The 26,842-nt window shown below is 42.6% G+C and overlaps 1 protein-coding gene across 11 annotated transcripts in view; it reads left to right on the top strand.

Annotated features, from left to right (window-relative positions):
• The window catches only part of MGAT4C (MGAT4 family member C), a 391,395-nt gene that overhangs the window by 314,505 nt on the left and 50,048 nt on the right, over nt 1–26,842 (top strand). For 3 of the 11 annotated variants that reach the window (XM_084507474.1, XM_084507479.1, XM_084507477.1), the window contains exon 3: nt 12,008–12,117. The exons of 7 other annotated variants lie outside the window; for them this stretch is intronic. The gene's annotated coding sequence lies outside the window, so the exon portion shown is untranslated. Of the gene's footprint in view, nt 1–12,007; nt 12,118–23,613; nt 23,716–26,842 lie in introns of all 11 variants that reach the window. One more of the 11 variants, XM_084507475.1, reaches the window with a different exon arrangement.

Here is a 26,842-nt window from a genome sequence, read left to right as displayed (position 1 = left end):
ATGCTCCTGAGCCTGTTCACCTCCTCCCGGAGCTCCGCTACCTGGCTGAGCAGTTCTTCAACCTGGGCACACCTCCCACAGGCATACCCACCACTGCTGTCGGAGACCGACAGAAGGCTGGGGCACACTCTGCAGCCCAGGACCTGGACGGCTGCGTGTTTCCCCAAGCCCTCCGTCTGAGTAGCCACACTGGCGACCGTGGCTGGAGATGCCTCACGAGATGCGGAGGCCACGTTTTTCTGCCTGGTCGATACCATGGTCAGGTTCTAGGCAAGCAGGTTACAAGCACCGAAGGGAGAGGCAGCTGCAAAAGAGCGACGATGAGCCCCCCGCGCGCCCTGCCCGCGCGAACTGCCGCGCAAACTGCCACGCCCTTCGACGTGCCACGCCCTGTTTGCCCGTCCTGTTCGCCGCGCTCCTGGTCGCTCGCGCTCCCTAGGGGCAGCTTTTAAACAGCCGGGGAGGGGGCGCTGCTGGCTCCGCCCTCGCCTCGTCAGCCTCCCTCGCGAGGACAGCCGGGTCCCAGCGGCTCCCCCGAGTGGCCTCGATGCCGGACAAAAAGCCCGGTCCACCTCGGTCCCCTGCTCCGCTGCAGAACACGTCTGCCCCGGAGCCGATCGCCTCAGCAAATGGCTCTAAAACAGTGGCAACGCCTGATTTAAATAGCCCGCCACTGACGTTGCTGGCTCCGCCCTCGCCTCGTCAGCCTCCCTCGCGAGGACAGCCGGGTCCCGGCGGCTCCCCCGAGTGGCCTCGATGCCGGACAAAAAGCCCTGTCCGCCTCGGTCCCCTGCTCCGCTGCAGAACACGTCTGCCCCGGAGCCGATCGCCTCAGCAAAAAGATCACCCCTAAGCCTCCTTTTCTCCATTATGCATGCCTTGTGTAATCATGTATAGTTTGATTAGCACTTTTGAAAACAAAAATTATAGATTAAATAAATGGACAGCTATTAATATACCATAACAGTGGCATACTGTTAAAACATGCAGCCAGGAAAAAAGTTCCTGTGGTCTCCTGGGCTCTTTTATTTGCAAGACAGTTGAGTCAACATACAATTTTTCAGTTTTTCCTACAACAAAATGACCTAGCACATCAGCTAAATGCTGATTTCTGAGCATCCCATCATCATGCTCCTATGAAACAGAACAGAAAAAATAAAGTGATGCACAATGTACCAGCAATGACTTTTTATATATCCAAAGGCCAGTGAGTAGAGGGAAACAAATGTCTCTTCTTAGGCAGCTGGCTTTGTTTTCTCTTCTTCTCATATCCAAAATACATTTCTTATCCTAAAATCTATCACATTAGACTCTTATGGAGCCTGTAGAATTTATTCTGTTCCTATCACATTTATTTATTTATTTATTTATGAATTTATTTCTAACTAAACTTTATGTCAAGGAAATTAGTCCCTTGATACTTCAACTGTAAACAAATGTGATAGTGCTATGATAGCTTTTAAGAAATTTTCCAAATATTCCATATTCCAAAGGAAACCGTTCTCTGCAAATATCTTCAGTTATTACAGTTGCAACATATTTTCCTAAAATCTAGAGATATTCTTTATGCTGAAAGTGGTACATTTTATCTGTCTTCTCAGCAACTGTACTGTCAGGCATTTTCCATGTTTATTAACAAATAACTTTGGTGGCATATAGGCTCCAAATCAGGAAGCTGAAATTGAAAGTACAGTAATATCACATAAATTACACATGGAAAAGATTTGTAATTATGCTATGGATTACAGGAAAACAGCAACAACAACAATAAAAACTTTATGAAAACACTAAGGAGGAAAAAGCTTATTTTTTAAAGAAGTGCAGTGTCCACAAAAGAGGCAATGTTTTTGAGTGTATCAATGTAGAATCAAGTCTGGAGACAGGAAGCTGGCAGTGCCATTTCTTCTTCTGATAAAATGGGATTTGTTGCAGGTCATGGCACTTCACAATATAAGTTGTATTATGAACAAAGATGGCTGAATACTGAAAAAGAGCAATCTTCAAAAACATGTAGGATTATGTCCTGGTTTCAGTTAGCACAGAATTAATTTTCTTCCTAGTAGCTGGTGGAATGCTGTGTTTTGGCTTAGAATGAGAAGAGTGCTGATAACACCCCGATGCTTTAATTGTTGCAGAGCAGTGCTTATACTAAGCCAAGGACATCTCAGCCTTTGCTCTGTCCTGCCAACGGGCAGGCTGGGGGGTGCAGTAAGAGCTGGGAGGGGACAGACCCAGGACAGGTGACCCAAACTAGCCAAAGGGGTATTCCATACCATCTGACGTCATGCTAAACAATATATAGGGGTGGCTAGCCGGGGGGAGGGGGCCGGACTGCTCGGGGTTAGGCTGGGCATCGGTCAGCGGGTGGTGAGCAATTGCATTGTGCATCACTTGTTTGTACATACTATTATTACTTTCGTATTATCACCATTGTATCATCATTATTATTATTGTTATTATTATTTTGTTATTTTTTTTTCCTGTCTTATTAAACTGTCTTTATCTCAACTCACGGGCTTCACTTTCCATTTCTCTCCCCCGTCCCAGAGAGGGAGGGGGGAGGGTGAGCGAACGGCTGCGTGGTGTTTAGCTGCCGGTCGGGTTAAACCACGACAGTCTTTTTGGCGCCCAACGTGGGGCCCGAAAGGTTGAGATAACGGCAGATCTGATCAGAGTGTGTTAAACTAAAATTGGTGTAAGGATTAGACCTGCTTAATAGTCACTTGTCATAATGCTGATTGCTTTAATCACAACTCTGCTGCGCCTGTTTTCCAAATTGAGTATTATAGTACATTATTTTCCGTATTTGCTCTCTGTAGTGTTGTTTCTCCTCTCCGGGCCCTGGTTTCAGACCATTATGGTACTAAGTGTTATAGCAATGGCTTATGAGACGATAAGATATCTGGTCATGACTCTAACTTGGTATTTATACTCAGTAACATCGTGGACTCTGTACTTTGGAAACAGCATCTTGGGAACTATTAGCAATTATACCTATTGTTTTTCTCCATTAGAGAGTCAATCTGTGGAGGGGAAAGGGGAGGATATTTTTCCTTACTTGCTTACTCTCCCTTTCTCCTTCACCACCCCTGTATCCTCCTGGGTCACTCTGCCTTCCTCCTTCACCACCCTCTTATCCCCTGAGCTTGTCACAATAGCTCTCCAAGATATTGAATATTTCTGGAATACTCAGAATACCATAGTCTTGTTGTTCTGCCTCATGAATGCACTTCAGATTCTGCTTAAAGTTAAACAACTACTTATGAAGCTCATCCGGAGATCTGCCCGGAGGCAGTATAGTTGTGGGTGGCAGGGAGTATGGGTGGATATGGGCAGGCATCTAGAGCAGTTGGCACCCCCAGTGTGTTGGAAATTCACCCCTGAACAATGGCAAAATCCTCAAAAACTGGCAGAATGCTTGAAAAAAAGGTGTAATGATTCTGGCAGTTCCAAAGTAACACAAATCATTGTAACGTGCTGGGGCCTGGCTCATGCCTATCGAGCTGCCATTGATACTGCTGTCAACTTAGTGACAGACCCTGCGGCCACTCCAAACCCTGTGACAGATCCAACGGCCACTGTGACCCCTACGGTGGATTCTGCAGCCGCTCCAGTCCCAGCTCCTGCAGCCGCTCCAGTCCCAGCTCCTGCAGCCGCTCCAGTCCCAGCTCCTGCAGCCGCTCCAGTCCCAGCTCCTGCAGCCGCTCCAGTCCCAGCTCCTGCAGCCGCTCCAGTCCCAGCTCCTGCAGCCGCTCCAGTCCCAGCTCCTGCAGCCGCTCCAGTCCCAGCTCCTGCAGCCGCTCCAGTCCCAGCTCCTGCAGCCGCTCCAGTCCCAGCTCCTGCAGCCGCTCCAGTCCCAGCTCCTGCAGCCGCTCCAGTCCCAGCTCCTGCAGCCGCTCCAGCTCCAGCTCCTGCAGCCGCTCCAGCTCCAGCTCCTGCAACTGCTCCAGTCCCAGCTCCTGAAGCTGCTCCAGCTCCAGCTCCTGCAGCTGCTCCAGTCCCAGTTCCTGCAGTCGCTCCAGTTCCAGCTCCGGCCGCTACTCCAGTCCCAGTTCCTGCAACTGCTCCAGTCCCAGCTCCTGAAGCCGCTCCAGCTCCAGCTCCTGAAGCCGCTCTAGCTCCAGCTCCTACTACTGCTCCAGTCCCAGCTCCTGCAACTGCTCCAGCTCCAACTCCAGCTCCTGTAGCCGCTCCAGCTCCTGTGGCCGTGTCAGAGAAACGAGCTGTAGCAGTGCAAGTTGACCCTGCAGAGGGCATTCCAACCCCTGTGGCAGACCCTGTAGCAAAGTCAGAGAAACGAGCAGTAGCAGTGCAAGCTGCCCCTGTAGAGAAGGTGAAAATATGGTATAGAAATTCAAGTCGTTTAGAACGCAGAGAGTCTTCTGCCAATCCAGGTAAGGCTTCTGCCAAAACTAAGTATAGAGATGACGAAGATGATGACGACGCTGGGCCGTCAAGGATTCAGGAGGAGGAAGATGAGGATGCCGAAAGAGCAACAGTAACTACCCGAAGCCTAAACGAGCGCGAGCTACGAGATGTGCGAAAAGATTTTGGTCGCTGTATAGGTGAGCAGCTTGTCACCTGGCTGCTCCGGTGCTGGGACTCTGGAGCCAATTGTGTGGAATTAGACGGCAGGGAAGCCAAGCGGCTGGGATCCCTTGCTCGAGACGCCGGCATTGACAAAGCAATTGCAGATGGAGCACGACCCACCAGCCTCTGGAGGCGTCTCCTCTCAGCTGTGAGGGAAAGGTATCCCTTCAAGGAAGATATTTTATGTCTACCAGGCAAGTGGACCACTATGGAGAAGGGAATCCAGTACCTGAGGGAATTAGCCGTACGGGAAGTGATTTATGAGGATCCAGACGTCAAACAAACATCCACAGATCCAGATGAAGTCAAGTGTACACGACCCATGTGGCGGAAGTTTGTACGGAGTGCACCATCATCATATGCCAGCTCATTGGCAATAATGGCCTGGAAAGAGGATGAGGAACCCACAGTGGGTGAAGCGGCTAAACAACTCCGGCAGTACGAAGAAAGTCTCTCCTCTTCCTTACAGGCCTGCGTCTCAGCTGTGGAGAAACTTTCTGAAAAGGTTCACCAACTTGAAGAGAATCTATTGTCCTCCCCACCTGAACCAACCAGTGCCCACCGACCAAAGGAGAACACTTGGGAGAAACTTTCTGAAAAGGTGCACCAACTTGAAGAGAGATTATTCTCCTTCGCACCTGTACAAAGCAGTGTCTCAGCTGTCAGGGGTAGGCGTTCACCCACACAAGGAAGACGATATGGTGGGTACTCACCCCGTGCCACCCTGTGGTTTTACTTACGAGACCATGGAGAGGACATGAGAAAGTGGGATGGAAAATCTACCGCGACCCTAGAGGCACGGGTACGTGAGTTGCAAAAGAAAACAATCAGGAAAAAGGGATTCTCCGAAAAGTTTGCTGCTCCAACTTCCAGCAGACAGTCCTTCAAACACAGAAACGAGGAAGATTCTGACCAGGATTAGGGGGGCCCTGCCTCCAGCCAGGGGGAGGAAAGGGACAATCGAGTTTATTGGACTGTGTGGATTCGATGGCCTGGCACATCACGCGCACAGAAGTATAAGGCTTTAGTAGACACCGGTGCACAATGTACTATAATGCCATCGAGCTATAAAGGACCAGAGCCCATCTATATTTGTGGAGTGACAGGGGGATCTCAGCAGTTGACTGTATTGGAGGCTGAAGTGAGTCTGACTGGGAATGAGTGGGAAAAGCACCGCATTGTGACTGGTCCGGATGCTCCATGTATCCTTGGCATAGACTATCTTAGAAGAGGATACTGCAAGGACCCAAAAGGGTTCCGGTGGGCTTTTGGTATTGCTGCCTTAGAGACAGAGGGCATTAAACAATTATCTACCTTGCCTGGTCTCTCAGAGGACCCCTCTGTTGTGGGGTTGCTGAGGGTCGAAGAACAGCAAGTGCCAATTGCTACCACAACTGTGCACCGGCGGCAATATCGCACCAACCGAGACTCCCTGATTCCCATCCATAAGCTAATTCGTCAATTGGAGAGCCAAGGAGTGATCAGCAAGACTCATTCACCTTTCAATAGTCCCATATGGCCAGTGCGAAAGTCTAATGGCGAGTGGAGACTAACAGTGGACTATCGCGGCCTGAACGAAGTCACGCCACCACTGAGTGCTGCAGTGCCGGACATGCTGGAACTTCAGTATGAACTTGAATCGAAGGCAGCCAAGTGGTACGCCACAATTGATATCGCTAATGCATTTTTCTCCATCCCTCTAGCAGCAGAGTGCAGGCCACAATTTGCCTTCACTTGGAGGGGAGTCCAATATACTTGGAATAGGCTGCCCCAGGGGTGGAAACACAGCCCTACCATTTGCCATGGGCTGATCCAGTCTGCACTAGAGCAGGGGGAAGCTCCTGAACACCTGCAGTACATCGATGACATTATTGTGTGGGGTGACACAGCAGAGGAAGTTTTCGAGAAAGGGAAGAAAATAGTCCAAATCCTTCTGAAAGCCGGTTTTGCCATAAAACAAAATAAAGTCAAAGGACCTGCACGGGAGATCCAGTTTTTAGGAATAAAATGGCAAGATGGACGTCGTCAAATCCCAATGGATGTGATCAACAAAATAACAGCTATGTCTCCACCAACTAACAAAAAAGAAACACAGACTTTCCTAGGTGTTGTGGGGTTTTGGAGAATGCACATCCCAAATTACAGTCTGATTGTAAACCCACTCTACCAAGTAACTCGTAAGAAGAATGAGTTTGAATGGGGCCCTGAACAACGACAAGCCTTTGAACAAATCAAGCAGGAAATAGTCCATGCAGTAGCCCTTGGGCCAGTTCGAACAGGACCAGATGTAAAGAATGTGCTCTACACTGCAGCCGGGGAGAACGGCCCCACCTGGAGCCTCTGGCAGAAAGAACCTGGGGAAACTCGAGGTCGGCCTCTGGGGTTTTGGAGTCGGGGATACAGAGGATCTGAGGCCCGCTATACTCCAACTGAAAAGGAGATATTGGCAGCATATGAAGGAGTTCGATCTGCTTCGGAGGTGGTCGGTACTGAAGCGCAGCTCCTCCTAGCACCCCGATTACCGGTACTAGGCTGGATGTTCAAGGGAAGGGTCCCCTCTACGCATCATGCAACTGATGCTACATGGAGCAAGTGGGTTGCACTGATTACTCAGCGGGCTCGAATAGGAAACCCCAGTCGCCCAGGAATATTGGAAGTGATCATGGACTGGCCAGAAGGCAAATACTTTGGGATATCATCAGAGGAGGAGGTGGGTCGTGCTGAAGAAGCCCCACTGTACAACCAGTTGCCAGAGAATGAAAAGAAATATGCCCTGTTCACTGATGGGTCCTGTCGTATTGTGGGGAAGCATCGGAGATGGAAGGCTGCTGTATGGAGTCCTACGCGACGAGTTGCAGAAGCTGCTGAGGGAGAAGGTGAATCGAGTCAGTTTGCAGAAGTGAAAGCCATTCAGCTGGCTTTAGACATTGCTGAACGAGAAAAATGGCCAGTTCTCTATCTCTACACCGATTCATGGATGGTAGCAAATGCCCTGTGGGGATGGTTACAGCAATGGAAGCAAAACAACTGGCAGCGTAGGGGCAAACCTATCTGGGCTGCTGCATTGTGGCAAGATATTGCTGCTCGGGTAGAGAACCTGGCTGTGAAAGTACGCCACGTAGATGCTCATGTGCCCAAGAATCGGGCTACTGAAGAACATCAAAACAACCAGCAGGTGGATCAGGCTGCTAAGATTGAAGTAGCTCAGGTGGACCTGGATTGGCAGCATAAAGGTGAATTATTTATAGCCCGATGGGCCCATGACACCTCAGGCCATCAAGGTAGAGATGCAACATACAGATGGGCTCGTGATCGAGGGGTGGACTTGACCATGGACGCTATAGCACAGGTTATTCATGACTGTGAAACATGTGCTGCAATCAAGCAAGCCAAACGGTCAAAGCCTCTTTGGTATGGAGGACGATGGCTGAAATATAAATATGGAGAGGCCTGGCAGATTGATTACATCACACTCCCTCAAACTCGCAATGGCAAGCGCCACGTACTTACAATGGTGGAAGCAACCACCGGATGGCTGGAAACATATCCTGTGCCTCATGCTACCGCCCGGAACACCATCCTGGGCCTTGAAAAGCAAGTCCTATGGCGACATGGCACCCCAGAAAGAATAGAATCAGACAATGGGACTCACTTCCGAAACAACCTTATAGACACTTGGGCCAAAGAACATGGTATTGAATGGGTGTATCACATCCCCTATCATGCACCAGCCTCCGGGAAAGTTGAACGATACAATGGCCTGTTAAAGACTACCTTGAAAGCAATGGGCGCTGGGACGTTCAAAAACTGGGATACGCATTTGGCAAAGGCCACCTGGTTAGTCAATACTAGGGGATCTACCAACCGAGCTGGACCTGCCCAATCAAACCTGTTACGTACTGTAGATGGGGATAAAGTTCCTGTAGTGCATGTAAAAAATATGCTGGGTAAAACAGTCTGGGCTACTCCTGCCTCAGGAAAAGGCAAACCTATTCGTGGAATTGTTTTCGCTCAGGGACCTGGATATACTTGGTGGGTGATGCAAAAGAACGGAGAGGTCCGGTGTGTACCTCAAGGAGATTTAATACTGGGTGAGAATAGCCCATGAACTGAATTGCACCATGTTAAATAGTATATTATACTGTATGTTATCACTACCATGATTACTATAGGTGACTAATTAGAATGTATGGAAAAGAGTGTAACCTGAGCATGACATAAATGGTATGGAATAAGGGGTGGATAGATGTCCTGGTTTCAGTTAGCACAGAATTAATTTTCTTCCTAGTAGCTGGTGGAATGCTGTGTTTTGGCTTAGAATGAGAAGAGTGCTGATAACACCCCGATGCTTTAATTGTTGCAGAGCAGTGCTTATACTAAGCCAAGGACATCTCAGCCTTTGCTCTGTCCTGCCAACGGGCAGGCTGGGGGGTGCAGTAAGAGCTGGGAGGGGACAGACCCAGGACAGGTGACCCAAACTAGCCAAAGGGGTATTCCATACCATCTGACGTCATGCTAAACAATATATAGGGGTGGCTAGCCGGGGGGAGGGGGCCGGACTGCTCGGGGTTAGGCTGGGCATCGGTCAGCGGGTGGTGAGCAATTGCATTGTGCATCACTTGTTTGTACATACTATTATTACTTTCGTATTATCACCATTGTATCATCATTATTATTATTGTTATTATTATTTTGTTATTTTTTTTTCCTGTCTTATTAAACTGTCTTTATCTCAACTCACGGGCTTCACTTTCCATTTCTCTCCCCCGTCCCAGAGAGGGAGGGGGGAGGGTGAGCGAACGGCTGCGTGGTGTTTAGCTGCCGGTCGGGTTAAACCACGACAGATTACCAGGTCTCATTATTCACATATTACTATGGAAGAAAGCTATTTAAAAATATTTTATTTCAATAATTTGCAAGTTGAAACTGGAGTTTCAACCATATTTATTTTCTACATGCTATATATATATATATATTTGCATGCATACACATATATATACACATATGTATGTATTTCTGATGAACATATTTTTAATATCATTGTAATTTTAATTTATTTTATTTTTTTTTAATTTGAATGGACCAAACACAGTTTGAACTGAAAACAGATTCAATGGAATCAACTGAGCAAAACATCAAACTGCTTCTTATTTTCTAAAATACAATTTGGGAATTGTACTCTGAGTACTTATTCTCTTCCATAGGACATATTTGATGGTTTTATCTGGCTGGATAGCTGAAGTCCACCACAACTGCTCTTTGACTCATCCTCCTCAAAGGAAAAGGGCAGAAAATACAATGGAAAGGGCTCAAGGGTTGAGATAAGGACAGGGCGATCACTCAACAATTATCGTCACAGACAAAACAGAGTCAGCACAGGAGATTAATGTAATTTCTTGTGTATCACTAGCAGATTTGAGCAGTGAGACACTAAAAGCAAACTAAAAACACCTTCCCCCCATCCACCCTCTTTTACCACCTCCTCCCCCTGAGTGACTGCACAGGGGAAAGGGGAAGGGGGGCTGTGATCATTCCCTAATGCTTTGTCTCTGCCACTCCTTCACGGTCACTGTCTTCCCCTGCTCCAATGCTCCAATCCTCCCACAGGATGCTGTCCTTCCCAAATGTATCCAGCACAGGCTTCCCACAGACAGCAGCAGCTCTTCAAGAATTGCTCCAATATGGTCCATACTACAGGGACCAAACTGCTCCAACATGTGTCCCCAACATGCATGGGGGGGACACATGCTCCATGTCTCCATGGGCCACAGCTCTGGCCTAAAGTCTGCTCCTGCTGGGGCATGCTCCATGGTCCTCAGCCTCCTTCAGGCCACATCCACCTGCTCCACCGTTGGCTCCTCCACAGCACGGAGATCTGTTCCACCATTTTACCCATGAGCTGCAGAGGGACAGCCTGCCCCACCTCTCCATGAGCCTCTCTTCAGGCCGCAGGGGAACTTCTTTTGCACCTGGACTAACTCCTGCCTTCCTTCTGCAGTGACCTTGGTGTTTGTGCAGGGCTGGTTCTCACTGTAAGCTCTCCGAGCTGCTCCCAGCTGCAGATGTGCAGCACTTTATTCCCTTTCTTAAATATACCTTCCCAGAGGCCCAATCAACATCGGTCACTGGTTCAGCTCTGGCCATTAGTGGGTCCCTTTTGGAGCCATCTGGAGCTGGCTCTGATCTGACATGGGGCAGCTGCTGGGTTCTGCTCACAGAGGAAACCCCTGAATCCCCCCCTGCAACCAAACCCTTCTTGCCACATTAACCCAATATGGAATGTTTCTCTGAGTAGTGCATCTTGTATTGAAAATATTGGCATAGTAGGTCAGTTCAACACATTTAGCTTTTTTAGTAATCTTGTAATGGTGACGGGCTTTATTATTTCTAAGCAATTTGTTTTTTCTTTCTTTTTTTTTTTTTTTTTTTTTTTTAATCAATTTGCAAGGATTTTCAGACAGAAATTGAGAATTTCTTAACTAGTTGTTATCTTTCCACTAATAAACTTTTTTCCATTTGTTCATTGAGTATTCATTATAGTAATATCTACATTGCACATGAGCAGTTAAGAATATCTTAACCTTAAAGAATATTGTATTTCTGGTTTTCTGCAATACTCTTTAAGGTTAACTTCAGTAGGCATAATAATATGAACTACTAAACCTTATCATGTAAAAAAATGTTGAAACTTCAGCAGCTCCTGCACATCATATGCAAATTACTACTTTCCAATCAATAGGCATTTTAAAACACAGTTGGTATTCTGGAGGTATAATATGCAATCTGTGCTACTGATGTTATGTATTCATAGCATAGATATGAGCTTTAGAGAAACAATTACAATATATGCTGCAAATGTGTATTAAGATACAAATTACATTAAGGACTATGCTTTAAAAAGAGACATAACCTGGTCTTCAATTTTTCACCTGCAGTCATTTCCAGAATCAACAGTGTGTACATATATAATGGCAAACCAAATGATTACACATAACTGCTGAGACACTTAATTTTTGGGTTCAGTCATCTGGTTACATACTTAAATGCTGTAATTTGTGTCAAAAATTATTAATGCCTGTAAGATTACAGTTACAAAATTTATTTTGCTTTTACAAATTGGGAATTAATATTGTTGAAATTTATTGTCTTCAAGCTCTTTATTGGTCAAAAGGAAGGAAGATATTTGTAATAATATGAAGTGACTTTTTTGTTTGTTTGTTTGTTTAAACCAAGCATACATTTCTGGTGAAATTTCAAATTCATGTAACCTATACTGAAGTTTAGACAAGCTGAAAAATGTATATTTTATATATATATAAGAAATATATATATATAAGAAATGTGTTGAGAGGAAGGGTCTTGGTGCAAAACAGATTTAAAAAGTTATCTACAGCTTTTTTTTCCACCAAAATTCCAGCATGCCAGAAGTTTCCTAGACCCTGATGGCTAATTTCCTGAAGCACTGAAGCTGACTTGCAGTTATTAGTCGTTTTACTGTGCGAATGTCATTCTGACAAAACAGCTGTGGTGAGTGGAATGTGCTTGTTTCTGTGCTGGATACAAAAACCCTGCACCATAGATAAAATACACCGGAGTCTAATTAAATACTGTTTTTTAGTTAGACTGGACTTTGCCAGAAAATTTCTAGTCACGACTTCTCACAGTTGTGTTACCTAAACTTTAACTTGCCTCATGCAGTATGTCTTAAATGCTTGCAAAGTTGATATCTTTGAGGATAGTGAGTCCAACATATTCATGTTGTTTTGGTTTGGTTTGGTTTGGTTTGGTTTGGTTTGGTTTGTTTTGGGTTTTTTTTTAGGTGTCAATGGAAAGACTAAAAACATTTGGAAATGGGGGAATTCTAATACAGTTTTGTTTGGTCTTCTCCACATTTGCAGTTTTATTTTTAAACCACAAACTATTTATTGCTTTAGATGAAACAAATTACCTTTAATAATAATAATATTTGACCACGTGTTTGCTTGTTGCTAGCAACTACCAAGCCACAGCTCAGCTACAGAAACATAAGCATGAAACCTTTGACTAAATATATGTTTTTCTTAAATCTTGATTCTGCATTACAAAGAGGAATGCTAGTTTGCCACACTTTAATGCTACACCTTCTAAAAAGGCTTATGAGGTCTTTACACCTTAAATCCCTTATTACATATCTGTTATGGTTCTTTAGCTTGGACTATGGAATGGTAGATGGTCTTCTGGCTATTCAAAATTGTTTGATTCAAATAATAGCAAAGAAATATTAATAGCAATAGTAATAATCTTGTCTATTTAGGTAATCCTGTCCTCTGATTAGAAAACATGTCTGGGGATGAGCATTATTAGTTAAATGCTGCCAGCACAGATCAGCTGAAGTATGGATCATACCTGTTTATGGATCATCTCTGGTTTAATAATGAGAGAACAGTGTAGAGCTTGCCTATTGTCCAGAATATAAAGGATTTATTGCTATAAATTCTAACCATGAAAGTGGTTAGGAAAGATGACAGATAAATTGCTATCATTACTCAAGGTAGGATTTTAGCTCACAGATTCGAAGACCAATGAGTGTCTAGTTATTTGGTCATTATTGTCTATCATAGAACCACAGAATTTCTAGGTTGGAAGAGACCTCAAGATCATCGAGTCCAACCTCTGACCTAACGCTAACAGTCCCCACTAAACCATGTCCCTAAGCTCTACATCTAAACGTCTTTTGAAGACTTCCAGGGATAGTGACTCCACCACTTCCCTGGGCAGCCTGTTCCAATGCCTAACTACCCTTTCAGTGAAGAAGTTCTTCCTAACATCTAACCTAAAACTCCCCTGGCTCACCTTAAGCCCATTCCCCCTCGTCCTGTCACCAGGCACGTGGGAGAACAGGCCAACCCCCACCTCGCTACAGCCTCCCTTGAGGTACCTATAAAGAGCGATAAGGTCGCCCCTGAGCCTCCTCTTCTCCAGGCTGAACAAGCCCAGCTCCCTCAGCCGCTCCTTATAGGACTTGTTCTCCAGGACCCTCACCAGCTTCGTCGCCCTTCTCTGCACCCACTCAAGCACCTCCATGTCCTTCTTGTAGTGAGGGGCCCAAAACTGAACACAGTACTCGAGGTGCGGCCTCACCAGAGCTGAGTACAGGGGGACGATCACCTCCCTAGCCCTGCTGGTCACACTGTTTCTGATACAAGCCAGGATGCCATTGGCTTTCTTGGCCACCTGAGCACACTGCTGGCTCATTCCTCTCCCAGCCTGTAGCTCTGCTTGGGGTTATTGCGCCCCAGGTGGAGGACCCGGCACTTGGCCTTGTTGAACTTCATGCAGTTGACCTCAGCCCATCGGTGCAGCCTATCCAGATCCTCCTGCAGAGCCTTCCTACCCTCAAGCAGATCGACACACGCACCTAACTTGGTGTCATCTGCAAACTTACTGAGGGTGCACTCGATGCCCTCGTCCAGATCATCAATGAAGATATTAAAGAGGACCGGCCCCAGCACTGAGCCCTGGGGGACGCCACTAGTGACTGGCCTCCAACTGGACTTGGCTCCATTCACCACGACTCTTTGGGCCCGGCTATCCAGCCAGTTTCTAACCCAACGAAGGCTGCGCCAGTCCAAGCCAAGAGCAGCCAGTTTCTTGAGGAGAATGCTGTGGGAGACGGTGTCAAAAGCCTTGCTGAAGTCAAGGTAGACCACATCCACAGCCTTTCCCTCATCCACCCAGCGCGTCACTTTGTCATAGAAGGAGATCAGGTTCGTCAAGCAGGATCTGCCTTTCATAAACCCATGCTGACTGGGCCTGATCATCTGGTTGGCCTGTAAGTGCTGCATGATGACACTCAAGATAATCTGCTCCATGAGCTTCCCTGGTACTGAGGTCAAACTGACAGGCCTGTAATTTCCCGGGTCTGCCCTCCGGCCCTTCTTGTAGATGGGCGTCACATTTGCTAGCCACCAGTCAACTGGGACCTCCCCCGATAGCCAGGACTGCTGATAAATGATGGACAGTGGCTTGGCCAGCTCCTCTGCCAGTTCTCTCAGTACCCTTGGGTGGATCCCATCTGGCCCCATCGACTTGTGCACATCTAAGTGCCGTAGCAGGTCACCAAACAGTTCTTCATGGATAGTGAGGGCCACATCCTGCTCCCCATCCCCTTCCACCAGCTCAGGGTACTGAGTATCCAGAGAACAACTGGTATTGCCGCTAAAGACTGAGGCAAAGAGGGCATTGAGCACCTCTGCCTTTTCCTCATCTCTTGTAACTAAGTTTCCCCCCGCATCCAGTAAAGGATGGAGATTCTCCTTAGTCCTCCTTTTTGTGTTGATGTATTTATAGAAACGTTTTTTGTTATCTTTAACGGCAGAAGCCAGATTGAGCTCCAGATGAGCTTTGGCCTTCCTAATTTTGTCCCTGCACAGCCTCGCTACATCCTTAAAGTCCTCCCTAGTGGCCTGCCCACTTTTCCAAAGCTTATAAACCCTCTTTTTTCTCCTAAGATCAAGCCACAATTCTCTGTTGAGCCAGGCCGGTCTTCTTCCCCGCCAGCTTGTCTTTGGGCACGTGGGGACAGACCGTTCCTGCGCCATTAAGATTTCCCTCTTGAAGAGCGCCCAGCCTTCCTGGACTCCTCTGCCCTTCAGAACCACCTCCCAAGGGACTCCACCAACCAGTGTCCTCGGCAGCTCAAAGTCAGCCCTCCGAAAGTCCAATACAGTGGTTTTACTGGTCCCCTTCCTGGCCTCGCCAAGAATAGTTAACTCCACCATTTCGTGGTCACTCTGCCCAAGACTGCTCCCGACAATCACATCCTCCACCAGTCCTTCTCTGTTTGTGAAGAGAAGGTCTAGCGGGGCACCACCCCTGGTAGGTTCACTAACCAGCTGCATCAGGAAGCTATCTTCCACGCTCTCCAGAAACCTCCTAGACTGCTTTCTCAGGGCTGTGTTGTGCTCCCAGGATATGTCAGGGAAGTTGAAGTCCCCCACGAGTACAAGAGCTGACGATTTTGCAACTTCTGTCAGCTGCCTGTAGAATTCCTCATCCGTCTCCTCATCCTGGTTCGGCGGTCTATAGCAGACCCCGACCAGGACACTAGCCTTGTTGTCCCTGCCAATCCTAACCCAAAGGGACTCGACCTTGTCATTCCCAACCTCGAGTTCTACAACCTCGAAAGACTCTCTAATATAGAGAGCCACACCATCACCCCTTCTATGCTGCCTGTCCCTTCTATAGAGCTTATAGCCAGGCATTGCAGCACTCCAGTCATGAGACTGGTCCCACCACGTCTCCGTGATGGCAACCAAGTCGTAGCCTGCCTGCCACACAATGGCTTCCAGCTCCTCCTGTTTGTTACCCATGCTGCGTGCATTGGTGTAGATGCACTTCAGCTGGGCCATTGCCTTATCCTCCGGCCTTGCCATTGTTCCCCCTGGCACAGCCCCAATAATCCTAGCTTCAGCCCCATCCCCCTTCCTACCTAGTTTAAAGCCCTCTCAATGAGCCCTGCCAGCTCCTGGCCCAGGATCCTTTTTCCCCTAAAAGATAGCGACCCGTCTGCGGCCATCAGGCCAGGTGCTGAGTAAAGTGCCCCATGTTCAAAAAACCCAAGATTTCTACGTTGGCACCAGCCCCAGAGCCACGTGTTAACAGGTGGGCTTTCCGTGTCCTCTCTGAACCCCTCCCTGCCACCATAGGGATGGATGAAAACACCACCTGCACTCCCGCTCCATCCACTAACCGACCCAGTCCCCTAAAGTCTCTTTTGATAGCCTTCAGGCTTCTCTCTTCGATGTTGTCACTGCCCGCCTGGACTATCAAAAGAGGGTAATAGTCAGAGGGGCGTACCAGGTTGGGAAGCTTCCTGGCAACATCCCTGACCCTGGCCCCAGGGAGACAGCAGACTTCCCTACGGGTAGGGTCAGGCCGACAAATAGGGCCCTCTGTTCCCCTAAGAATCGAGTCTCCAACAACAATAACCCTCCTGTCTTTCTTGGTGGAGGCAGTCCTGAGGCGTGGAGTCGACCTCCTCGCCCTAGGCATCCTCCTGGGAACATTTGCTACCTCTTCCTCAGCTACTGGTCTGTCGAGCTCCAGGGCCTCGAACCTGTTGCGTAAGGGCACCTGGGAATGCGGGGCCGGAAGGGGAGGGCGTTGCCTGCGATGTCGAGCAGGGACCTGTTTCCATTCCTCCTCAGCTCCCAGATCCCCTCCCTCTGCCCGACGGCTACAGGGCAGAGGGTCCACCCCCATTTGAGGAGTCTCACCTCGGTACCTCCCCTTGAGGCCCTGCAGGGAGTTACTCCACAAGTCTATCTCTCGCTCACACTCCCTGATGGCCCTCAACCTCTCCACCTCCTCCTTGAGCTCCGCCACCATGCGGACCAGGTCATCCACCTGCTCGCACCTCACACACGCAGTTTCTCTGCCTCCCGCAAATGGCAGCAACAGGTTCAGACACTCCTTGCATCCGGTGACCTGAAATGCGGCATTTTTTAACAGGTAGTCGGTCTGGGTGTGTACCGACTTCCTGGAGAGCGCGCCGTGCCTGGTGGCGACCATTATCACCTAGCTACGGCTGTTGTTAAGGAGGTGTTGTTTGTGTGTAGGGGGAGCGCTCTGCCCTTCCTGCACGCCCTGCTTGCGCGAACTGCCGCGCCACTCCCTTCTGACGCGCCACGCCCTGTTTGCCCGCCCTGTTCGCCATGCTCCTGGTCGCTCGCGTTCCCTAGGGGCAGCTTTTGAACGGCTGGGGAGGGGGCGCTGCTGGCTCCGCCTTCGCCTCGTCAGCCTCCCTCACGAGGGCTGCCGGGTCTATGTTGCACATAGATCCTAATAAGTTCAGCTGATGAGCCACCCAAACACAAAATTGAGTTTCCAAGATGTGTCTATCATTTTAAAGACTGTGAGATATGCTCTTAGGCTCAGTTTGTTTCCTCATTTCAGAAACATGTATGTCTCTGTTGGTCTCGTGTCATATCTTTCAGCCCTGTAAGTATATCTAAGATGACTCAAAGTATCAGAAATGTCATTAAGTCATCTAGCCACAATCTAGAATCCCACCCTAAGTTTCGATGTTACGGGGGGCTGAACTGCTCTTAGCCTTCACTTACTGTACTGAGTAAGTACATCACTCAGAGCCCTGCATGAAGTCACCATGTATCATTTTAGATGCCTTAATTTATCTGAGATAGCCACACACAGCAGATACAGTGCAAAACCTGTGAAACAGAAGAACCCTAGGACCAGGGCAGATGGAAAGATGAGGGAATTTCTATTCACACTAGAAATCTAATGTTCAGCTGAACTGTAGCTTAGTTCACCTGTGAGTATCTACAAACAAAAACCTTCAACTGCAAATAGAATCCCACCCTCAGTTTCATGGACTTTTTGGAATATACATTTCATTATTTATATGTGAATTTGGATAGAGTTCCTATAACTGAAATGAAAGCAGCACTGCCTGTAGAGACACCTGAAAAGTAGAAGGGCAGGTTGGTGAATACAAAAGCCTGAGTTTTTAGCTGATGTATACATGTACATATCGCTCTGATGCCTTCAACAGGAGTAAATCAAATCAGACCATCTGAAGAGCTAACTAATCTGTAACTCAAGATCTCAGTGTTGTCTAAGGCCTGTATTCTGTGACATTAACAAGGCAACCTATCATCCTTAAACCTCGAGTGTTTTATTATTATTATTATTATTGTTGTTGTTGTTGTTTTTTGTTGTTGTTGTTGTTTTATTGTCTTTTCCTGAACTATTATAACAGTATTTGCATACAAAGAGATATTTCTTTAATGAACTTTTCGTGACTGCAAAATAAGACTTTTTTTGGAAAGTCCTGTTTCAAAATCAATTGAAACATTGAAACAAGCTAAGACTTCAAAATAAAATAAAATAAAATAATAATAATAATAATAATAATAATAATAATAATAATAATAATAATAAAACCACTGGTATTACACTTATCAGACTATTTTTAATTTAATTTATTTTAATTTGTTTTATTTTGTTTTATTTTAATTTAATTTTAGTAACATATATGGTTTAGTCTGTAAGGGAAAAAAAAAAAAAAAAAAAACAAATTTTCAACCAGGTGTCATTGACTTTTGAATAGTTATAAACAGTTATCTTGATAACTCTCTTCCTATAACTATAACAACTTTCCAGTTAAGATTATACCCCCCCTTTTTTTTCAAGCTTTGTTTACCTAAAAAACAGTCTCAGTAAAATATAAGTTCATAAAAGTCTTTATATGCCTCATGATGGCATCTTTATATGCCCCTGAAATCATTATTTTTTGTTTCCTTTATAGAACTTTTTGTTTCCTTTATGAGTACAACTCAAGAAAGCAGTTTTGAATTGATTATTGTAGGTTTACTTTGTTTTCATATACAGTTGTGCAGTATCAAAAATAAGTGTCTAAGATGGAATCATTTTTTCTCAAAAGAAAAAGCTCATATTTCTGTAGTCTCTTTGAAGAAAGGTTTTATGTATTAGACAAAGCCACTGAGTATTATTTTGACTAGTGACCTGAATCATTAAACATGGTCAAAATGGAACAATATTGTTCTAGTGATATCAATCAAATGGTAATGCCCTTTGACATTACTCCTAAAGGACTCTGAAAAGTATAGTGGAGAGCTATGGGATGTTTTATAACTGTACATAAGCTACTGAGCAGAATTTTTGGTTTGTGTAAAATGATTATATGGTATAGCATCAAAACAAATTTTACATTAATAATACAATACTTTACATATACATATATACTAACATAGTGGATTTACCAATAATTAATAAAAAAAATAAATAAACATGCTCTGAAGACTTGCCCCAACATTTTCTCAGTGCCAAAGTCATATTTGGTGCCACTTATATACAAAGTTAGAAATATCAGTAAAGCTGTTCCTAGGTTCATGCCCAGTGTGCCATGCCAATATTTTTTTCCAGCTTTGGGACTATAAAGCCATCTTCCAGCTGTTCCTACATTTCCAACTCTTTAGCTTGATCCAATGCTGAGATGGTTTCTAACTAATTTGTACTAGCTGAAGAGCTACTTAGGCATTGCCTTTCTTCACCTCTGGCACTCATTTCAGAAACAAGATGTCATGATGTCAATATCATCTTTACAGCTGCAGAGGTCTTTCTGCAGGAATCCCTAGTGCTCCCTAAGGGCAGTTTCTCACTCAGTTTAAGCCAGTGTACTAGGAGCTAAACCTAGTACATTTTTGATGTCATAAAAACTTGAACTTCAATGTGAAGAAGTCAGATCAATAACTTAATAAAAGTTTCATCTCTCTAAATATATTTGCTATGATTGGCCATTTTTTATTCTATATAGAATAAAATAACTTACATTTATAAGATTTTTTTTTCTAAATAGAATAGAATAACTTACATCTATGAGACATATTTGTATTTGTCCTTGGTTGACAAAAGAAAAAAAAAAAAGTCTCTTGAGATAGATCATTTTCTTTTTTATTTTAAGTGGAATAAAACATCACTTTCCTTTATCTGGTCTGATAAAATCTAAAAGCACCCTCTTTTTCCTATACTGGAATTCCATTGTTAGTGTAATTATGAAAAGTAGATGGTATTTAGAAAAGTGCTGGCAAAGAGAAACACATAAGAAATTCAAGAAATACAGAAAGGGACATGCCTGTTTGGACAAATCTTACTCTTTTCTTGATTAAATCTATTAGCTACTGATTAAATCTAATAACTTCATCAAGTTGAGGGGTTTTAGGGATGATTTAGTTAGCTATGGTTTGAATAAAAAGAGCAAGTGCTAAACATTATGCTAGAATTAAAAAGGACTAGGATTCATTGTAATTTTGTACCAAATTTGCAATAATCTGCATAAATGCAAACTGCTATACAAGATTATTATTTTTTTTTTTTCAAACAAAGAAGACAAATATATGTAACTGGAGCTGCTTGCTATTTATTAAGCAATTACTTTAAAATGAAGTATTTTTCATGATCACAATATTTATCACCATGGTTTCAAAATAAATAAATAAATAAATACATAAATTATTTTCCTTCAATGTTCACTGCATCTGAAGATATTTGGACTGGAATAAAGTGAAAGTAAATGTAAACCCCTGCTAAAATTATAATAAATAAATAAATAAATGGCAGTAAAATCTTGGCCTGCAATTACTGGTTTTATTCATAGAACATTGTGTGTTCTGATTCATGAATAAAGAACTCAACAGAAGTTACAGTTTTGATGTATTGAAATATTTATTATAAGCAATATTTGTAAAGGATTCACAGTTTTTAAAAGTAATAGCTTAAAACATAAAAAGAATGGTGACATACAGTGAGCTTCAGGTGTCTAGCATTGCCATTCAGTGATTATTATGTTAGGTGATTGTCCATTCCTTGGAACAGTTACTATTCACACTGTAATAACTAAATTAACTAGCAAAAACAATTTATTGAGAAACATTTTTCTAAGTGTATACTTAGAAGAACATATAAGTAAAATTAAATGAAACAAACAAACAAACAAACAAAAACCCATGTTTACTAAATGATGTCAAAGAACGATAAAATTGAGAGAAGAGGAAGATATTGAAAAACAGGGTCCTTTTTCTACTATCATGCCTACGTTTCTCCATTGATTCAAAAAGATATTTTACCTAGGATTGCACCAGTTATTTTTCAATCAGTTTGAAGAATATCATGCTTTTTTTTTTTTTTTTTTTTTTTTCCATGAAATTTACCAGTTGAATAATAACTTTGGAAATAATACTTAATTTTTATTTCCCATTTGAAGATAAACCTGTAAATTTAATTAGATAGTTGAAATACAAGGAATCTGTTTGAGGAGAAACAGAATTGCTTTACATGAAAACTGCTAGCTTTACTAACATTCTTGTGATTTCCAGTTAAGTTAACTCAGATCTTTAACTTGAATTCATATGCTTGATCTGTTTTTTCAGTCCTGTCTGGGTTTTCTTGATGTTAAGGCTGTATGGTAAATTGGGTTATTTCTTTAAATCTTTTATAAAATGAGGTTGTAGAAAAGCATGAAAAAACCTGCTGGCACTCAGACAATATCTTTATTTATTTATTTATTTTAATTTACATTTAGTAATTTAAATAGATAAATAAATAAATAAGGCAGGTCTGGCGGATCATGGATTGCATCCAAAACACTGTGGAGAGGTAGGTGTAATCTTCTTGGAGAAATGTCACAAACCATTATCACTGGTTAGGTAAAAAGTTCAATTTACTCCATTGATGGTAGTGATAATGTGACAGAGGATGAAGACTTTTTTTTCTTCTTTTTTTTTTTTTTTCTCTAATTTCAATACTATATAAAGAAAGGTAAAGAAAGAGAAGTATGTGTTGCTATCTAGAAAAAGAAAAATAAATTTTACTTAATGCAAACATGGAACTGTATTTACATTGTAATTTAATGCTGCTTTGGGGAGTGTAAAGTTTTTCAGGAGAAAAGTTAAAACTGAGGAAATTTTAATTGGAAGAAACTATTACAACTAACAATAGGTCAAAATTAACATTTTTGTAAGAAATCAAAACTTGACAGGTAGCAAACTACAGAATCAACTCGGGAAATTAGTGTAGTGAAGAGGAAAACAACATTAAATAAAAGATAGGAAGCAAATTAGGAAACTGAAGGCTGAAAAGTGCTTGCAGATGCTTTAAAATCAATTCAGAAATGCATCCTTAAGTGCATGAAATTATTATTATTATTATTTTAATATGGCAAGTTAGAAACAGATGTCATAAGTATGATGAGGACAAAATAAAGAACTTAAAATCTTAAACCCTCTCTGTTTCCTTACTGATTTATTTGTTTTCTTCAATATTGAGACAAATTGTTTTTATTAAAGGCAAATAAATAGTTAGAACATATTCCCTAGTATATTTTCTACTTATAATATCTGGGAGGATGAGAGAAACAGAAAGCACCTCTTCAATAGGAAACTAATAGGAATATTTAGTTTCCATGTTAATGGAGAAAAAACATATATATTAGTCTATATGATTTTGGACTGACTTTGCTCAGAAAATTGGCTGATTTGAAATATTCCCATGCCTTATGCACATAATAACTCTGTCTGGAATTCTAAGAACTTTATTTTAACTATCTGCCTGGTAACTGTTGGAGATAAGCACTGATCAGGTTTGGCCTGCTGTGACAGCTACCTTCTTACATTTTAGGCTCATAATAGGAACATAATAGTTCTGTTAGACTGATTTGATGAAATTTTGAGTTGGTTGGACACAATCCTAATATAATTTTAGACTTCAATCTAAATATCAGTATTGTCAATTGTTGTGAATCCTGAATTTTTTAACCACATTACATTGATTCAATGACATAATGGAATGGCATTAAATTATCTGAAGTTTGTATTAATGTAAATGTAAATGCAGTTTATTTAACTGTTTTGTTGTTGTTGTTTTGTTGTTTTTACTATTGCAAATGTCATTTCCTCCGTTCCCCCCATACTCCACAACAGCAAAATTGGAATGTTTGATTCTTCTGACATAAAATGAAATCTTTATATTTGCTTTCTTAATAACTTTACAGCATTGACTTTGGGGGAAGTTTTACAAGTAGCTAAAGAGCCTGACTATTCTATTTTTCTGTTTCTAGATAATAGGTAATCATTGTCCAAGACTGCACAGATTAGATCAGCTGTCTAACATTTTCCTTGAGCTATAGCTTGCAACAGAGATAAAATATAGCCCCTCCAAAACTTTTTTTTTTTTTGATATTGTGAATTTTCCACATAAACAAGCTCAGAAAAAAAAAATAATTCTATTCCTATTGTAAATATGACTTGATAGGAATCACACAGTGTAAGTTTGGGTTTTACATGACATTGGTTAGGCAATTTCTATCAACAAAGCTTTGTTTAAAAAAAAAAAAAAAAGTAAAAAAAAAAAAAAAGTAGATGTTCTGCAGGAATAGATTCTGTTGCGATCAGCAGTGATTCATTACAGAGGCATAGCTTCTCTGCCATCTCTATTGTCCCTCAGGTTTCTGTCAGAATGAAGTAGCTTCAAACCCCACAGCAGAACTTGATTAAGAGATGGTTCAAGGAGAATTGCTCTGCTCAGTATATCCTCAAACATTTGACGGTAGGTTGCAGCAATTTCTGGTTTTGCATTAAACATATTTTAGGTATTTAAAAATGTCTAAAAAAATAGCATATTACTAACAAGAGATGCTTAGAATCTTGTTGTTTATAATTACAGTGTTTAGCTGTCTTCATCTTAATATGTTTGGAAGATCATCTAACACATTTTCCAATCTCTCCTAAAGTCTAATTCAGCTCATGAATCATTTTTATCACTCTCTTTGCCTTTTCCCATGAGGAAGGAGAAATAGATGCCCAAGTGGTGAATCTTTTTGCATTTTTTTTCAAAGCCTGACAGAAAATCAAGCTGCTACAGTCACTGGGAAAATAGGGCTCCTTTGCCAAGGGGTTAGCAGTCAGTTACTGAGGAAAATATGGACAGCAACCATCACCAGGAGGGCATTTCTCATGGGGGAATGACGATCAAAACCAGGGTTCTGAATCAGAATTAAGGACTTTGGTTAGTTATTTAGAGGTGAGATTCCTGTGCAAAGAGTCTATGCAGGCCCTTTACAGACTGTTTTAAATATACAATATACTATAATCTTGTTCTCAACTTTTAATTTTCATACTTTTCTAACATCATATCATTTCTACTCTCTCTTAAACACACAGTTCTAAAAGCTAGGTGATCTGTTTCCCTAGTATTGTAATTTAGTTCAATCAATAACTAAATATTTATCTCTGTTGGTGCCATTCTCTTTTCTTAGATAGTGTTTCAGTAATGTAAGATCTGTAACTACTTCTGTGTTTCATCTTGTGTGAATCTCTATTAAATTCTACAACATTTATGCACGTAGACAGATCACATGTTTAGAGAAGACACATGGCTAGAACAAATTGTGATGAATATTTTATTCTGGGGTCATTGGTTGTTGTACAGTGTGTTAACATCCATCAAAATTGATTACTAACTTGCTTGTGTAATACAAGGAAAATATATATGTAACAGTGTCATAGGAAATCATACAGTCTCTGTCAGAGGCTTGGATTGTATAAAACAGGAAAGGACTAAAACAAATGGAAGAGTTTATCCAGCAATAATCACAGCGTAAGACAAGAAGGGAATTCATTTTACTGCAAATATTTGTCAAAGCTGTCTGATTCATCCTCCTTGGACAATGAATGCTTCTGAGAATCCCTTGAGATCCACATGTAAACTACCAGCCTCCTGGTCTCCTGGTTCCCCTTGCTATCAGTCAGATTCTTCTGCATCTCAGGATCAGGCTCAGTAATAACAATAGCTTCAAAGACCTTTTATTCTGTCTAGAACAAAAAAAAAGTTAGCTAATTTAGAACACACTTTCAAGAAATGAACTCAATTAACCTCTCCATAGAATGTTTCATATTCATTTCTAAGTCTTTTCAGTGGAACTTGTTGCCAGTTTAAAATACTATATCCATCTGGGAAGTATTAAAAAGTGCTTAGGTCTGCTTTACAATAAGTCTTAAGTTCCCATGAAAATTACCATTAAAAGTCTTTCTCAGCTATTCTTTACATAAAAAAAAAAAAAAAAAAAAAACTAAAACTTTTTTTTATCTGAATCATTTTTTGTTCCTTCATTACCCATAGATATTAATGGAGTTTTAATTTGTTGTTACACCAAAGTTTTACACTTCATTAAATCTCTGTGCCAATAATTACAAGCCTTATTGATTTCCTGTCTTTTTAGGTATTCAAGAGCTCTTCAGGGCCTCTCTCCCCCTGGATTGTTTTTCTCATATTGAGATGCCTGTGTTAATCTTTCAAATGCGAGGTTGAAAGCATTTAAGCTTTGTGTAATACATTCTCATCTTCTTTACCATGTTACAATTAATTAGGCAGATTGAAAAGGCATTTTTTCCCAAGCATAGAATATAGTACATAATTTTCTATGATGATTCTTCTGTAGCAAAATATTTTAAAAGTCCCAGTGATCTCACAATCTGCAACAGGGTACATTTTTAGTACAAAAGTTTCTCTTTTACATTAAATCACTATAAATAAGTAAATAGATGGATAATTATTGTTTATAATGATGATCCAAATTCAAGGAAAGGATTTAAGCAGCTAAAGCAGGTTGCAGGTACACAGCAGCTAACTAAATATGAAACACTCGTTTGTTGCTGTTTATTGTTTACAAAATTATGTGTCTAAACTCACTAGGCATGCCTAATTTGACCTAAAAACTTCATAGAAATGCAGTTCTGTACTTCTCTGTGTAGACCTAGAGCAGTCCAAACCCAAGCACATTGAAAACTAGTCTTTAGCATGAAAGAAAAAAAACTTGGCAGAGTAGAGCTGTTTCTTCAGGAGTGCTAGTTCCTGGGACATATTGACAAAAGAAGAACTTAACAGAGCTATGGAAAGGCACTTTTTTTTCTCCAAAAAAAATCTGAATGTTATTTTGTCACATTACAATTTAAGCTGTATGGGATCTTTTTCCACTTTTGCCTGCTGAATCTGAGAAGCTGTGTTGTAAGCAATACAATGTAAACAGCCTTAAAAAAAAAGAAAAATTGGAACCATTACATCAGCTGTCAGAAATGGTTCTTATGTTTGAATCTGGATTCCTTTTTAAGTGATTTTACTGCCTCATTTCAGTTACTGTGATGTGTTAAAACATTTTTGTGCTTGGCTGCAGGAATTCTCTCTCAAACAATATACTGAAGGGGTAAGAATTGCATCTCACTGAAAATAAAACTATACCCAGGTCTCATGTTTACCTGCTAAGCTATTATATAAATCAAGACTAGCGGTGGCATTAACTTTTCATCTTTTACATCTGTGTACAACTGATTGAGTCATTCTACTTTTGCAGCTCTTATTAGTATATGACTTCAGCAACTGGATCTCAGACAAAATAGATCTAATATGATAAAACAGGCCTATTCTTGTTGCAGGGAAGGGAAGGGAAGGGAAGGGAAGGGAAGGGAAGGGAAGGGAAGGGAAGGGAAGGGAAGGGAAGGGAAGGGAAGGGAAGGGAAGGGAAGGGAAGGGAAGGGAAGGGAAGGGAAGGGAAGGGAAGGGAAGGGAAGGGAAGGGAAGGGAAGGGAAGGGAAGGGAAGGGAAGGGAAGGGAAGGGAAGGGAAGGGAAGGGAAGGGAAGGGAAGGGAAGGGAAGGGAAGGGAAGGGAAGGGAAGGGAAG

Source organism: Aythya ferina (assembly GCF_964211825.1).
Source record: "Aythya ferina genome assembly, chromosome: 1".
Classification (NCBI taxonomy): domain Eukaryota; kingdom Metazoa; phylum Chordata; class Aves; order Anseriformes; family Anatidae; genus Aythya; species Aythya ferina.
Note: the sequence above shows the minus strand (reverse complement) of the source record. Positions and strands in the feature narration are given on the sequence as shown.